Raw genomic sequence first — 13520 nt, 5'->3', positions numbered from 1 at the left:
CTCCAGGCTCTCGGCTCCCTTTGGTAGTCAGAAGCAGGGAGATTTTAAATTTCCCGGGCAATCATTTACTTTTGCGCATGCGTCTGCCATTATGCTGATGGGTGCATGCGCTGAAGCCGAGGTAAGGTCCGCGGATAAAGATCCCAATCCCATTGGGGGACAAACCCAGGGGACCTTGGGTATGTAATTTCATCTCCTCTCATGGATACGATCCGTAAAGGGAGATGAAACTAACTTTTTTACACTTTTTAACTTTCCATGATCACTGTTATCTGATGGATAACAGTGATCATGTGACTGTGAACCGCATACAGCGGTCTCTGGTGATCTATCTCTGCACTTAGCTATCTTTGACAGCCGGATGCAGGGGAATTTAAAATTTTCTGGGCTCTCCGGCCTACTGTGCGTGCGCGCCACATCGGCACAAGCAGCTGTAGATCGCCGCCAGACATCATGGAGGACCGGAGTGAGTATTTTCACCTCCCCTCATGGATCCAATCCATGAGGGAAAGTAACTTTTTTTTTCACTTTTCCATGATCACCATTATCCATTGCATAACCGCGATCACGGGCCCGGAGACCGGTCATAACAGTCCCTGGTGACATCTTCTGCCTCCTGGCTACCTTCAGGAGTCGAGAGCCAGGAGATATCAAATTTGTCGGGGCTTCCGGCCTTCTGTGCATGCGCACCAGGCGTCATTACATCAGCTGGCGTCAGGTCCTGGAAAACCAGATTACCACAGGACAGCATGGAGGACCGGGGTAAGTAATCTCAGCTACCCTGATGGATCCGATCCATGAGGACAGCTGAATCTTTAACCTTTTAAAAACTTTTTGGCACTTTAATGCGATCTGCACCAATCGCATTGCTGGGGGGAGGGGGGGGGCTCCCCGCAGCTCAGGATGACAGCTTCATGTTGTCAGCTACCACTGGGCACGTGGCTTTAATTCCCGCAGGATGCATGTTTTTACAACCTCAGGGATTAAAACCCACTTAAGCCTGGTGTAGACAACGAATATCGCTCAAAAAATCTTTTGAGTGATAATTGTTGTGTTCTTTTTAAGCGCAAGGTGATCGCTCAAACGTTGAGCGATCACCTTGCGCTCCAAGTGGAGGATGCAGTAGAGAAGCGGGGTGTCACCGCTTGTCTTCTGCATCCAGCTGTTCTCTGCTCGGAGTGTCGGGCTATTATACAGCCGAGCGCTTGGAGCGATGGATGCAGAAGACAAGAGGGGTGACCCTGCTTGTCTTCTGCATCCAGTTGTTCCCCGCTCGGAGTGCCCGGCTGTAATACAGCCAAGCCCCCCGAGGGGGGTAATGAAGAGCACAGCTGGACCGCTCAGTTCTTCATACCCCGTCTGTCATCAGAGAGCGGGATACATCTGAAATAATAGTATCAGCTGTATCCTGCTGTGAATTCCTGATAACTGATCGCTGATCTTTCAGCATGCTGAAAGATCAGCGACAGCTTAACGAAAACTGCACTATGTCTGTGCAGTTAGACACAAGGATTATCACTCAAAAGATGGCTTTGAGCGATTTTTGAGCGAAAATCGCTGTGTCTTAAAGGGCCTTTAGGCAGGACGTAAAAACACTATGAGCTGGTCACTAAAGAGTTAAATTACAGATTGTGATCGGAAAAAAAAAAAATAATAATAAAACCACCCAAAATTCTAACAAACATGAACACAAAAGTCTGATTTATACAATAGGTCAATTTCTGATGACACATTCCCTTTAAGGCTGAATGCACATGGCCGAGTCGGATGCTGCATGTGGGATCCTGCAGCGGAATCCGAACCTTTGCCCAGCTGGTGACCCCTGCGTACCTCTCTGGATCTGTATTGCGGATGTGCGGCCAGCGCACATGTGCAGTACACATTACGCCGCGTCATCACTAGGCGATGATGCGGATTCCGCGACCTTTCCGCAATGATGAATGTGGAAGGGCCGTGGATCGAGCGGCATCCATTGACTTCAATGGAAGCCATCCGCACTGGAATGTAACATGTTGCAATTTTCCCTCTGTGATTGGAAAGCGCAATTGACTTCCACTCGTGGACAAGCGTTTTTCCATAGCATGTTTATGGGCAGTATTTGCTGCGGAATCCAGAGGCGAACACCTGCTCCGTATTCCGCAATGCAAATCCGCCGGTGTACATTCGGCCTTAGGCACAGCTGTTCAACGGAAGGATATGTTTCTCTATACGGAGTGTCATAGTACAAATGAATAAAGTGCCCCCCACTTGCACTTTAGAGGGGTAGAGCCCCCCCACCCAACCAGTGCTGCCTGGACTACACATTTCCACCAACATTTTATTGAAGATTCATATAATTTAGCATAACACTAAACCGTACTGGTCTGCCCAGCTAAGGTGGGGTCTCATAATTTGGGCTCCTCTCTGGAGGGGTACATTGAAAAGTTGTTTATCTAAAACAAATCCTTTCATTATACAATGCAGCACCACTAGCTCCAAATTTCCTCTAAAAAGTCTTGGCCGGAAAGCCACTATTGCACAAGGTCAGCGGGGATCTGATTTCAGCTACAAGACTGTCCATAGACTTCAGAAATGCCAGATTGAAAAGCTAAGTGCAGGCTGTAACGTGCCTGGCCACAATAAACTTTTGTTATTTACGAGTGGGATCTCAACAATAAAATAACTGCTAAGAGAATAACTTTCCTTAACAGGATTTTACAGCATCCAGGAAACTTTACAATTAAAGTCAGATTCCATCCAGCCGGCCTGTGATGGGTGTGGGCTGCGCTGCTCCAAATTTGTTCTCTGGCACCATCTAGTGGAATCTGGTAGTATTGTACAAGACATATCACATGGCTCATCTGTAGGTAAAAAACGGAACCATAAGACTTCAAAGAAATATTGTGTGAAATGTGGGAGCTGGGAGTTATAAGGTCTCACCCCCATGTGAAACTGCTGGGCAATTGAAGATTTGTATATAGTGACACAGAAACAAAACCGCATTGCTGCACCAATCCTCAAAAAGATCATCATCAGGTCATACAATGAGTCCGATTTGACGCGGGTGACAGAATCGCGCGATTTTCTCCCGATGCCACAGTGCTACAAATAGCATGTATGTGAAGCCCATGCTTTCCAATGGGTTCCTTCACATAAGCGATGTTTTGTAGTCTGCGACCTTGCAAAGAAAACAAAATTGCAGGTTGCTAAATATTACTGCTACTTGTGATGTTTCGTAGCCCATGTTTCCCTATGGAGCCTTCCTATGTGTTGCATCGCATGAAAATGCAAAAGGAAATCCTACTGTAAAAGCCTTAAAATAAGCCCGAGCTGCTGAAAAAAAATAAAAAAAAGAGGCGCCATCAGTTCCGTCGCATCTTCTCCCCAATCCCGGCACTTGTCTTCAGGCATCTCTTTCTGGTCAAGGATTTGAAAGTCCCTGCCTCTAGGAAGAGCTGTCTCTGATTGGCTCTTGAGCAAAGCGGCTCAGCCAATCAAAGGCGGCGCTTCTTGGAAGCGGGATTTTCAAATACTTGACCAGGAAGAGATGCCTGAAGACCAGTGATGGGAACTTGGGAGAAAATGCGGCGGAGCTGACAGCATCTCATAGGTGATGTATGCCGGCAAAAGAGCGCTACAAAGTAGTGCCACAAAAACAACTATACTGCTGCACCCATGTGACACAGGCCTGAAACACAATAAGGCATTGCACCCCAAAAGGGTCCTCTGCAGTGGTAGCAAGAGTATTATTGTATCTTGACTCCACCAGGAAGATACCTCCCCCCTCTCCAAGCTGATGTAACTTTCAGGCAGATCTAGGGAGGCCAGAGGGCCAAAGGCAGGCACAGTGGGAGCCAGCAGCAGCATACTGCAGGAAGACACGCTGGGGCCGGCCCATAAGCACCCACCGCTCCTTTGAAATCGGCGCAGCTGCAGGGAGGCCACATGACCACCAGGAGACACGTGACAGCCGGCGCACGCAGACTCCTGGAGCACACGGCAGCCCTGGTTCTGAAGCGCCCACCCATTCATTTTCCTACCGGCAGGCGATGTAATGTACTAATCACTGGCGCTGCAGGGAGGTGACAGGCCCGGTGGCACAGACAATCACTGGCGGCGGCTGCTGCGTCCAGGAGCATAGTAGTGATGGCAGTGCTGCGCACAAGGGACCCAAAGTCCAGGGGACTGCCAAATGCACTGCGGATCCGGGAAGTGTGAAAGGCTACATCTGCCGCAGAGTGACACGGAGCCGGGTAAGAGGGCTGTAGCACTACAGCGCCGGGTAATGTACACAGGCAGGTCGCCTCAGGTACAGGACTTTTACGTATTCTGCCAATCGGAAACTAAGGGTGTGAGAGGGGAGTTTTCCCTGCCAAACCCCTAGTTTCCGGTGGCGTCAAGGTACAATAATACCGGTAGCAAGTATTCTAGTTATGCCAATAGTTGTGAGAAAGTGCTGTAGACCTAGAGAATCACTACCAGTCACACACACTACATAGCGAAGAACACAATACAGAGTCAAGGCTTGAACCTGACTTCTCTATTAAGCGAATCAGCGAATATAATGCATTTCCGGGATTTATACCCCTTCATCAGATATCACTGGAATGTGCACGGTTACTAAATTCATCGGAGATAAATATAATATTTTGAGAAAGGAACATAAAAGCTAAAAAAAAGGTAAACATAAAAATCAATAAGTTGCCATGATCTAAAGTCCATTCTTGTAAATGAAAACATAATAGAAATGGAAATACTGCATGTGCTGCATTAGAAAGGAGATGAAACAAGCAATGCTAAAAGTGCTCCATCAGTTTAGTATCTATGCTATAGGGCAGGCCAGGTAGGGGCCACAATCTGCAACCCTCTTGGAGCCACAGATCTGACAGCGTCTCATAGGTGATGTATGCCGGCAAAAGAATGCTACAAAGTAGTGCCACAAAAACAACTATACCGCTGCACCCTTGTGACACAGGCCTGAAACACAATAAGGCATTGCACCCCAAAAGGGTCCTCTGCAGTGGTAGCAAGAGTATTATTGTATCTTGACTCCACCAGGAAGATAACTCCCCCCTCTTCCCCTCTCGAAGCTGATGTAACTTTCACGCAGATCTAGGGAGGCCAGAGGGCCAAAGGCAGGCACAGTGGGAGCCAGCAGCGGCATACTGCAGGAAGACACGCCGGGGCCGGCCCATAAGCGCCCACCGCTCCTTTGAAATCGGCGCAGCTGAAGGGAGGCCACATGACCACCAGGAGACACGTGACAGCCGGCGCACGCAGACTCCTGGAGCACACGGCAGCCCCGGTTCTGAAGCGCCCACCCATTCATTTTCCTACCGGCAGGCGATGTAATGTACTAATCGCTGGCGCTGCAGGGAGGTGACAGGCCCGGTGGCACAGACAATCACTGGCGGCGGCTGCTGCGTCCAGGAGCATAGTAGTGATGGCAGTGCTGCGCACAAGGGACCCAAAGTCCAGGGGACTGCCAAATGCACTGCGGATCCGGGAAGTGTGAAAGGCTACATCTGCCGCAGAGTGACACGGAGCCAGGTAAGAGGGCTGTAGCACTACAGCGCCGGGTAACGTACACAGGCAGGTCGCCTCAGGTACAGGACTTTTACGTATTCTGCCAATCGGAAACTAAGGGTGTGAGAGGGGAGTTTTCCCTGCCGAACCCCTAGTTTCCGGTGGCGTCAAGGTACAATAATACCGGTAGCAAGTATTCTAGTTATGCCAATAGTTGTGAGAAAGTGCTGTGGACCTGGAGAATCACTACCAGTCACACACACTACATAGCGAAGAACACAATACAGAGTCAAGGCTTGAACCTGACTTCTCTATTAAGCGAATCAGCAAATATAATGCATTTCCGGGCTTTATACCCCTTCATCAGATATCACTGGAATGTGCACGGTTACTAAATTCATCGGAGATAAATATAATATTTTGAGAAAGGAACATAAAAGCTAAAAAAAAGGTAAACATAAAAATCAATAAGTTGCCATGATCTAAAGTCCATTCTTGTAAATGAAAACATAATAGAAATGGAAATTCTGCATGTGCTGCATTAGAAAGGAGATGAAACAAGCAATGCTAAAAGTGCTCCATCAGTTTAGTATCTATGCTATAGGGCAGGCCAGGTAGGGGCCATAATCTGCAACCCTCTTGGAGCCACAGATAGGTTATTAGTGGCTCATTTTGTAATGATTAAACTACATTGCAAACTCCGGGATGCCCCGTCTGCTGGTAAATACATAGGCGCATTATTAAAGGGGTTGTCCCGAGGCAGCAAGTGGGTCTATACACTTCTGTATGGCCATAATAATGCACTTTGTAATGTACATTGTGCATTAATTATGAGCCATACAGAAGTTATAAAAAGTTTTATACTTACCTGCTCCGTTGCTAGCGTCCTCGTCTCCATGGTGCCGACTAATTTTCGCCCTCCGATGGCCAAATTAGCCGCGCTTGCGCAGTCCGGGTCTTCTCCTCTTCTCTATGGGGCTCCGTGTAGCTCCGTGTAGCTCCGCCCCGTCACGTGCCGATTCCAGCCAATCAGGAGGCTGGAATCGGCAATGGACCGCACAGAAGCCCTGCGGTCCATGAAGACAGAGGATCCCGGCGGCCATCTTCAGCAGGTGAGTATGAAGACGCCGGACCGCCGGGATTCAGGTAAGCGCTGTGGGGGTTGTTTTTTTAACCCCTGCATCGGGGTTGTCTCGCGCCGAACGGGGGGGGGGGGGGGGGGTTTAAAAAAAAAAAAAAAAAACCCATTTCGGCGCGGGACATCTCCTTTAAGGCCTCCTGCACACGGGCGGGTCAGACCCCGCATACAGGATCCCCACTGCGGAGTTCAACCTGGTGCCCAGCAGGCCACCCCAGCTCACCTGTGCGTCATCTTCTGTGGATGTGCTGGCGCATATGCGCAGTGGAGATGTTACAGCGCCCATAACCATTCTGCAATGATGATTGCAGAATGGCTGTTGGATGGATGGATTCCATTGACTTCAATGGAAGCTGTCCGTGTGTAGCCCGTACAAAATCGCAGCATGCTGCGATCTCTCCCCCACGAGCAGAACATCGCAATAGATTTCCGATCGTGGACAGAAAATTGCGTATTGTCATTGCATGCTATGGGTTAGATTTGCTGCAGAATCCGGAGGCGGGATCCTGCTCTGAATTTCACAATGCAATTCCACCCGTCTGCAGGAGGCCTTAGAGTGAAAGCAAATGCTAAAAGGCATTAACCCCTGTACCAAGTTACCTAAAATGTAACTTATTAGAAGATATACTCCGTGTCGCACGGCGATTTTACAGATAGCAGTCCTGGAATATACAAAGTGAGCCACAACAATGAGCCCCGCACCGCACTGTTATGGAAGTCGTCCAAAACAAGAAGCTGTTGCCCATAGCAGCCAATCACAGCGCAGCTTTTATTTTACCTCAGAAGTGTAAGAAGTGAATGCTGCGCTGTGATTGGTTGCTGATGGCAATAATAATTACAGGGGACGTCTGTGAGTCTTCGATTTTTAATTCTGCCAGTATTTGTCGCCTGGTGCTAAAGAACGCTCATGCTAAATCTCACTCAAATCGGACCAGCAGTGTGGATTTGTATACGACACAAACAGATTGTGCGTTATATATGTATAGCCCGGGTACCCGATACAGAACATGTGCGATACAAAATGGGACATTTAATGTAAAAAAAGAGGATGTCAGAACATATGCAAGAATATGGAAGCACCGATGCTGATTAATGCTATGAGAATGTATCAGCCATATACTATATGGAGGAGATAAAATAAAAGCTGTGCCGTGATTGGTTGCTATATATTATACCGCTGAGGCAACATGAAAGCTGCGCTGTGATTGGTTGTTCTAGGCAACCGCTTTTAATCCTCTTAGTGCTGAGGTAAAATGAAAGCTGTGCTGTGATTGGTTGCTATGGGCAACCGCTTTTAATCCTCTTAGTGCTGAGGTAAAATGAAAGCTGTGCTGTGATTGGTTGCTATGGGCAACAGCTTTTAATCCTCTTAGTGCTGAGGTAAAATGAAAGCTGTGCTTGGTTGCTGTAGGCAACAGTTTTCATTCCTCGGCTGCTCCATGTACTCCTGTCTGGGGACATATTTCCTGAGACACAAATTATCAGCGCTCAGTCTGACTCTTCTAGTGGGAATTACTTGCTGGAAATAACCAGGAATACTAAATAGAGTCCATAGAATCCATTGGTGAAAGTGAATTTGGGGGGTGCTGCATTAAAATTCAAGCAAAGGCAAAAAAAATGCAAAAAAGGTTGCCAAGACAACATTTCTGAATTTTTTTAGCCCATAACCTTCTCCGGGTCGATATTATACGGTGTGCAAAATGTCATGTCAGTCGTACAGTTTGTCTGTGATGTTCAAACAACCGAACAGACACTGACAAATATATAGAAGATGAGACTATGAATTCACTCAGGCCTCCCTCATGCAGGTGTTCGGCAATGCACCGCGATGTTGCTTTCGGCCGCAGCTCCCTGCGCCCGACAGCTGGATTTAGCATATATCATCATTGATGAGGCGCGCTAAACGCCGAACAATAGAAAAGATTCCACTGGAAAACGCTGCGATCGAGCGGCTGCCTGAGAGGAGCCATTGAAAACAATGGGAGCGTTATACCACGATTAGCGCGCTCCTTACAATGTCAGGTTAATCGCAGAAAGAGGCGCCTGTGTGAGGGGGGCCAACAGCAGCGGGTTTAGCACAGTTTGGCTGCATTTTGCCCTCTGTTTAAGGATTCCCCTTGATACTGAGGAGGGAGGTTGAGTCTTCCACCTGGTTCATAGGGAGCCTAGGGCAGTTTTCCACCTGCATTGGGGTGTATCCTGCAGCAGAAGGCTGGCTCACATAGACATATGCGTAATATCAGCGCATGGCAGGGATACTGTACTGCGCATGACAGCGTATCTTCCTGGTTTTGTTTTTTTATTTTTGTTCCAATTTCCTACACTGTCACTTCACAGCGGCATGTATATATGCCGTCAATACACCATTAAATTGCGTATGGGTGGCATTGATTACACTCCCCTAGAGACCAAGTGTCTCTCAAGCCTAATACATGGCAAAATAGAACATGCAGTGTTCTTTTTTGCGCGCACATATTCTGCAATGCTTACTTGCAAATGTGAGCAAATCAGCGTAAAGGTCCGTTTGCACGGGACGACTGTAGGGCAAACGATGCCTGACACTCATTCCTGTGTCTCCACGCTCCTGCACAGGAGCTAGCAGAGCTGTCTCGCTCACGGAGCGGCCAGCAAGAGGGTAGGGCAGTGCAGAAGATTTCTCTCCTCTCGCTCCCCCGCCCTTCTCCATTGACATAACACAGCGGCTGTTCACTACTGAACGGCTGCCGTTTAAACTAAACGATGAGCTGATCGCTGATCTTTTATGCTGCATAAACAATGAGCGATGAAGCTTATCGCTCATCGTTCAGTAGTGAACGGCAGCTGTGATATGTGGATGGAGAGGGGCGGGGGAGAGAGAGGAGAGGAATCTCCTGCACTGCCCCGCCTCCCTGCTGGCCGCTCTGTGACCCAGCCTGCTCTGCTAGCTCCCGTGTAGGAGCCGGGAGCGCGGAGACACAGGTATGAGTGTCGGGCATAGTTTGCCTGACAGTCGTCCCGTGTAAATAGAGCTTAAGGCAATCTATTTGATTGCCTGCAAGTTACTACATATTGCATGGTAATACGCAGTAATGTTACGCTGGTGTGAGCCTGGCCTAAGGCCCCTCTCACACACTCAACACTTTTTACAGAGTATACCGCAGTGTTGAAACCCTGCTGTAAAACGCCTCTATTAAAGGGGTTGTCCCGCGAAAGCAAGTGGGGGTATACACTTCTGTATGGCCATATTAATGCACTTTGTAATGTACATCGTGCATTAATTATGAGCCATACAGAAGTTATTCACTTACCTGTTCCGTTGCTAGCGTCCTCGTCTCCATGGTTCCGTCTAAATTCAGCGTCTAATCGCCCGATTAGACGCGCTTGCGCAGTCCGGTCTTCTCCCTTCTGAATGGGGCCGCTCGTGCCGGAGAGCTGCTCCTCGTAGCTCCGCCCCGTCACGTGTGCCGATTCCAGCCAATCAGGATGCTGGAATCGGCAATGGAACGCACAGAGCCCACGGTGCACCATGGGAGAAGACCTGCGGTCCACCGTGGGTGAAGATCCCGGCGGCCATCTTCGCAAGGTAAGTAAGAAGTCACCGGAGCGCGGGGATTCGGGTAAGTACTATGCGTTTTTTTTTTTAAACCCCTGCATCGGGTTTGTCTTGCGCCGAAGTGGGGGGCTATTGAAAAAAAACAAAACTTGTTTCGGCGCGGGACAACCCCTTTAATTTTAATGGGGCTTCTTACACTCGTGTTCTAACGCCCCGTTTTTTGAGCGCTGTTTGTTATATTTTTGATGAGTAAGCATATTTAAAAGCGATGTCCCATGTGGAAATCAAAGGGGGAGCATTTTCCACGCAGTCAAAAACATGGTAGAAGACTATGTACAGTGTTGTACCACATTTTTCAACACAACGTTCTATGCCAGTGATGGCAAACCTTTTAGAGACAGAGTGCCCAAACTGCAACCCAAAACCCACTTGTTTATCGCAAAGTGCCAACACGTCGGGGCGGGGCTTATCACCACGTATGATTTTGCCCCCGTCGTTCGAAAAAGGACAAGGCCGCTTCAAAATAGACAGGGTGCAGATTTTGACTGCTTTTTGGATGTGGAAAAACTGCAGAAAGTCCACAGCAGAAATTTCTGTGGTAAATTCTGCAGCACTTCCGCATCCAAAAAGCAGTCAAAATCTGCACCCTGTCTATTTTGAAAAAGCCCTGCCCATTTCCGCCACATGTAAACATACCCCAGCGGTAACAGTGACCTCCCTAACAGTAACAGTGACCCCCACACACACACACACACACACACACACACACACACACACACACACAGCGGCCTCCTATTATCACAGTGACCGCCCCCACAGCATCCCCCAGTAGCAATAGTGACCCCCCCCCACAGAGTCCCCCAGTAGCAATAGTGACCCCCCACAGCGTCCCCCAGTAGCAATAGTGACATCCCACAGCATCCCCCAGTGTAATAGTGACATCCCACAGCGTCCCACCATTCACCCCCGAGACCCACATACTTACCCCCTCCTGCTCGTGGAAGCGCCACTCCTCCTCTGCCCGGCGCTCCCTCCAGCAGCGCTGATCGCAGGTGCACACTGACGCCGGACACCTCCCCCCCTGCTCTCGCAGAATCAAGTACGATACGTCAGGGGAGGAGGATCCCGGCTGCACACCGAAGTCACAGTGTGCGCCAGGATCAGTGCAGATAGCAGCGCTGCTGAGTGAATGCCGGCAGTGGCGACGCGTGCCAGCAGGGAGGGCTCTGCATGTCACCTCTGGCACGCGTGCTGTAGGTTCGCCATCACTGTTCTATGCCACCAGGAGGGAAAGTGAAAGTGGTGACGTCGTCAGCTTGCTTTGCCTGCGTAATTACTGCGCTGAAAGTGGGCAAACGCTCACACTGTACAAAGGAGCTCTGCCCTAGTAATAACGCTGCGTTTACAAACGCCTGTGTGGGAGTGGCCTAAGCCAAATGTACAGAGTCTCCTTCTACCTCTGGCAACCAGGTGGCTGCCTCATACAAGTCACGGTGCTCACCTCTACCGTCTACAGGTCTGCTCAGAGTTTGTGGGGAAGCAGATGAAAATACAGAGACTGGAAACAAAGAGATAAAATGTATAGACTGGAGAGGAAGAGCAAAGACAAGAGCGGGAATGAGAGAAAAGCTGAGATATTCCAGGAGGGAAGCAGCGACCAGAGAGGCTGGATTGGTGACAACCTAACGGAGCAGACTGTCTGCCTGCGGACATGAAACCTCTGCTGCTGTAGGACCTTGTAGATGCTGCACCATCAGGTCCGCTGGGCACCCGCCCCAATCCTACCCCTCCATCACTACAGTACCAGCTGCAGTGTGGGAAAAACTTTGAGTGGTGATTGGGTGAAAAAAATCCCTGTTTGTGAAATCACAGAAGGTATTTTTTTCTGCTAGAAAGTATGGCCGGCAGAATACCCCATTTTTGCATACTCTAAATGAAGATATAGACACAGCTGGCTACCCTGGGCTTAGATATAGGGAGTGCAAACATCCCCCACCCCCATGTTAAAGGGAACCTGTCATGTCCCCACAAACTAAGTAATGGTGCTGTTGGGGGACGTGACAGGGAGCTGGGAAGGAAGGGGTGGATATGTGGCTGGCGATAAGGGGTGGCGATCCAGCGGTCGGCATGTGGGGTGACTCTTCTCAGAGTCCTGTGTGCTCTCCCATAGACATGTACTACTGCTTCTACACAAGGCTGGCTGCCCAGTGCTGTGAACGCTCTACAAGCGCACCCCTTCCCAACTCCTCTGTTTGCACTGCACACACTTGGGCATACGTCACTGAACGTTAAAAAAAACCCAATCACAGACAGGTTTTTCCCCCACTGGACACTACAAGCCTGTTTTTTATGGACCGTCTGTGAATTTACAGACGTTTTGCAACCCTGTATAATATATATCTCCTTAAAATGCACACTGCATGTAACAAGAGTATCTAGACAAGTTTTGTTTGTTGGAGAACCCCTTTAACCCTTTCCAATCCAGTGTCGGACCTTGTCTAACATCGAGATTTCCCTGCACAGCTCCCATGTTGGGCGAGGTCCGACACGTTTCTAATACCCCATTTAGACCCAACGATTATTGCTCAAAATTCGCTCAAAAGCCGTCTTTTGAGCGATAATCATTGCGTCTAAACACAGACATCGTGCAGTTTTCGTTCACGATTCGCTCATCGGTGTCTTTCAGCTTGCTTAAAGACAACGATGAGCCTTATCAGGACCGAGCGATGAGTTCTCAGCAGGATACCGCTGATGCTATTGTTTCAGCTGGTATCCTGTCTGTGAACACGACAGGAGTATGCAGAAAACAGCGCTGCAGCTGTGCTCTGCATACCCTACTCGAAGCACTAATTGTCCACTAATTGTGTAATTAAACGCCTGTGTGAGGTGGCCAGAGAGCGGCAGCAGCTCTGGTGGTCGCAAATTATACATGAATGCACCGGGGCAGCCGCCATGTAACAGCAGCGACCATTCCTGGGACACCACCGAGGATGGGGATGCTGCCCCCTGCATGCTGCACTATTTTGCCCAGCCTCCCCTGCAGGTGCTAACAAGACCTGACCAGTGGATTATGCCCTGTAGACAATGCAGCCAGCAATGGAGGAAGCCCCGCACTATCACACAGCGGTACTAATAGCAGCTCTCCTACCTCCGCAGCACTACCAGCTCTCCATGCTGCTCCAGGACCTGGCTGACGTCAGGGGCATGTGACCAGTGTGGGAGGAGTCAGCCTGCAGGATGTGCTGCTGCTGGGGAGCCTCGTGGAGGCCTGTCCTTACTGCAGGACAATGTTCTCGTGAGCACAAGAGTTCCTGCAGACTGCACACACAGCTCTGCACTGCACTG

General features: G+C 49.3%; 1 protein-coding gene across 1 annotated transcript in view; it reads right to left on the bottom strand.

The window, feature by feature from the left end:
• The window catches only part of GEMIN8 (gem nuclear organelle associated protein 8), a 42507-nt gene extending 29108 nt beyond the window's left edge, over window positions 1–13399 (bottom strand). The window contains exon 1 of the mRNA XM_066578391.1: window positions 13324–13399. The gene's annotated coding sequence lies outside the window, so the exon portion shown is untranslated. The remainder of the gene's footprint in view (window positions 1–13323) is intronic.
• Between the last annotated feature and the right edge of the window lie 121 nt (window positions 13400–13520).

Source organism: Eleutherodactylus coqui, chromosome 1 (assembly GCF_035609145.1).
Source record: "Eleutherodactylus coqui strain aEleCoq1 chromosome 1, aEleCoq1.hap1, whole genome shotgun sequence".
Taxonomy (NCBI): domain Eukaryota; kingdom Metazoa; phylum Chordata; class Amphibia; order Anura; family Eleutherodactylidae; genus Eleutherodactylus; species Eleutherodactylus coqui.
This window is presented reverse-complemented; position numbering and strand designations above follow the sequence as displayed.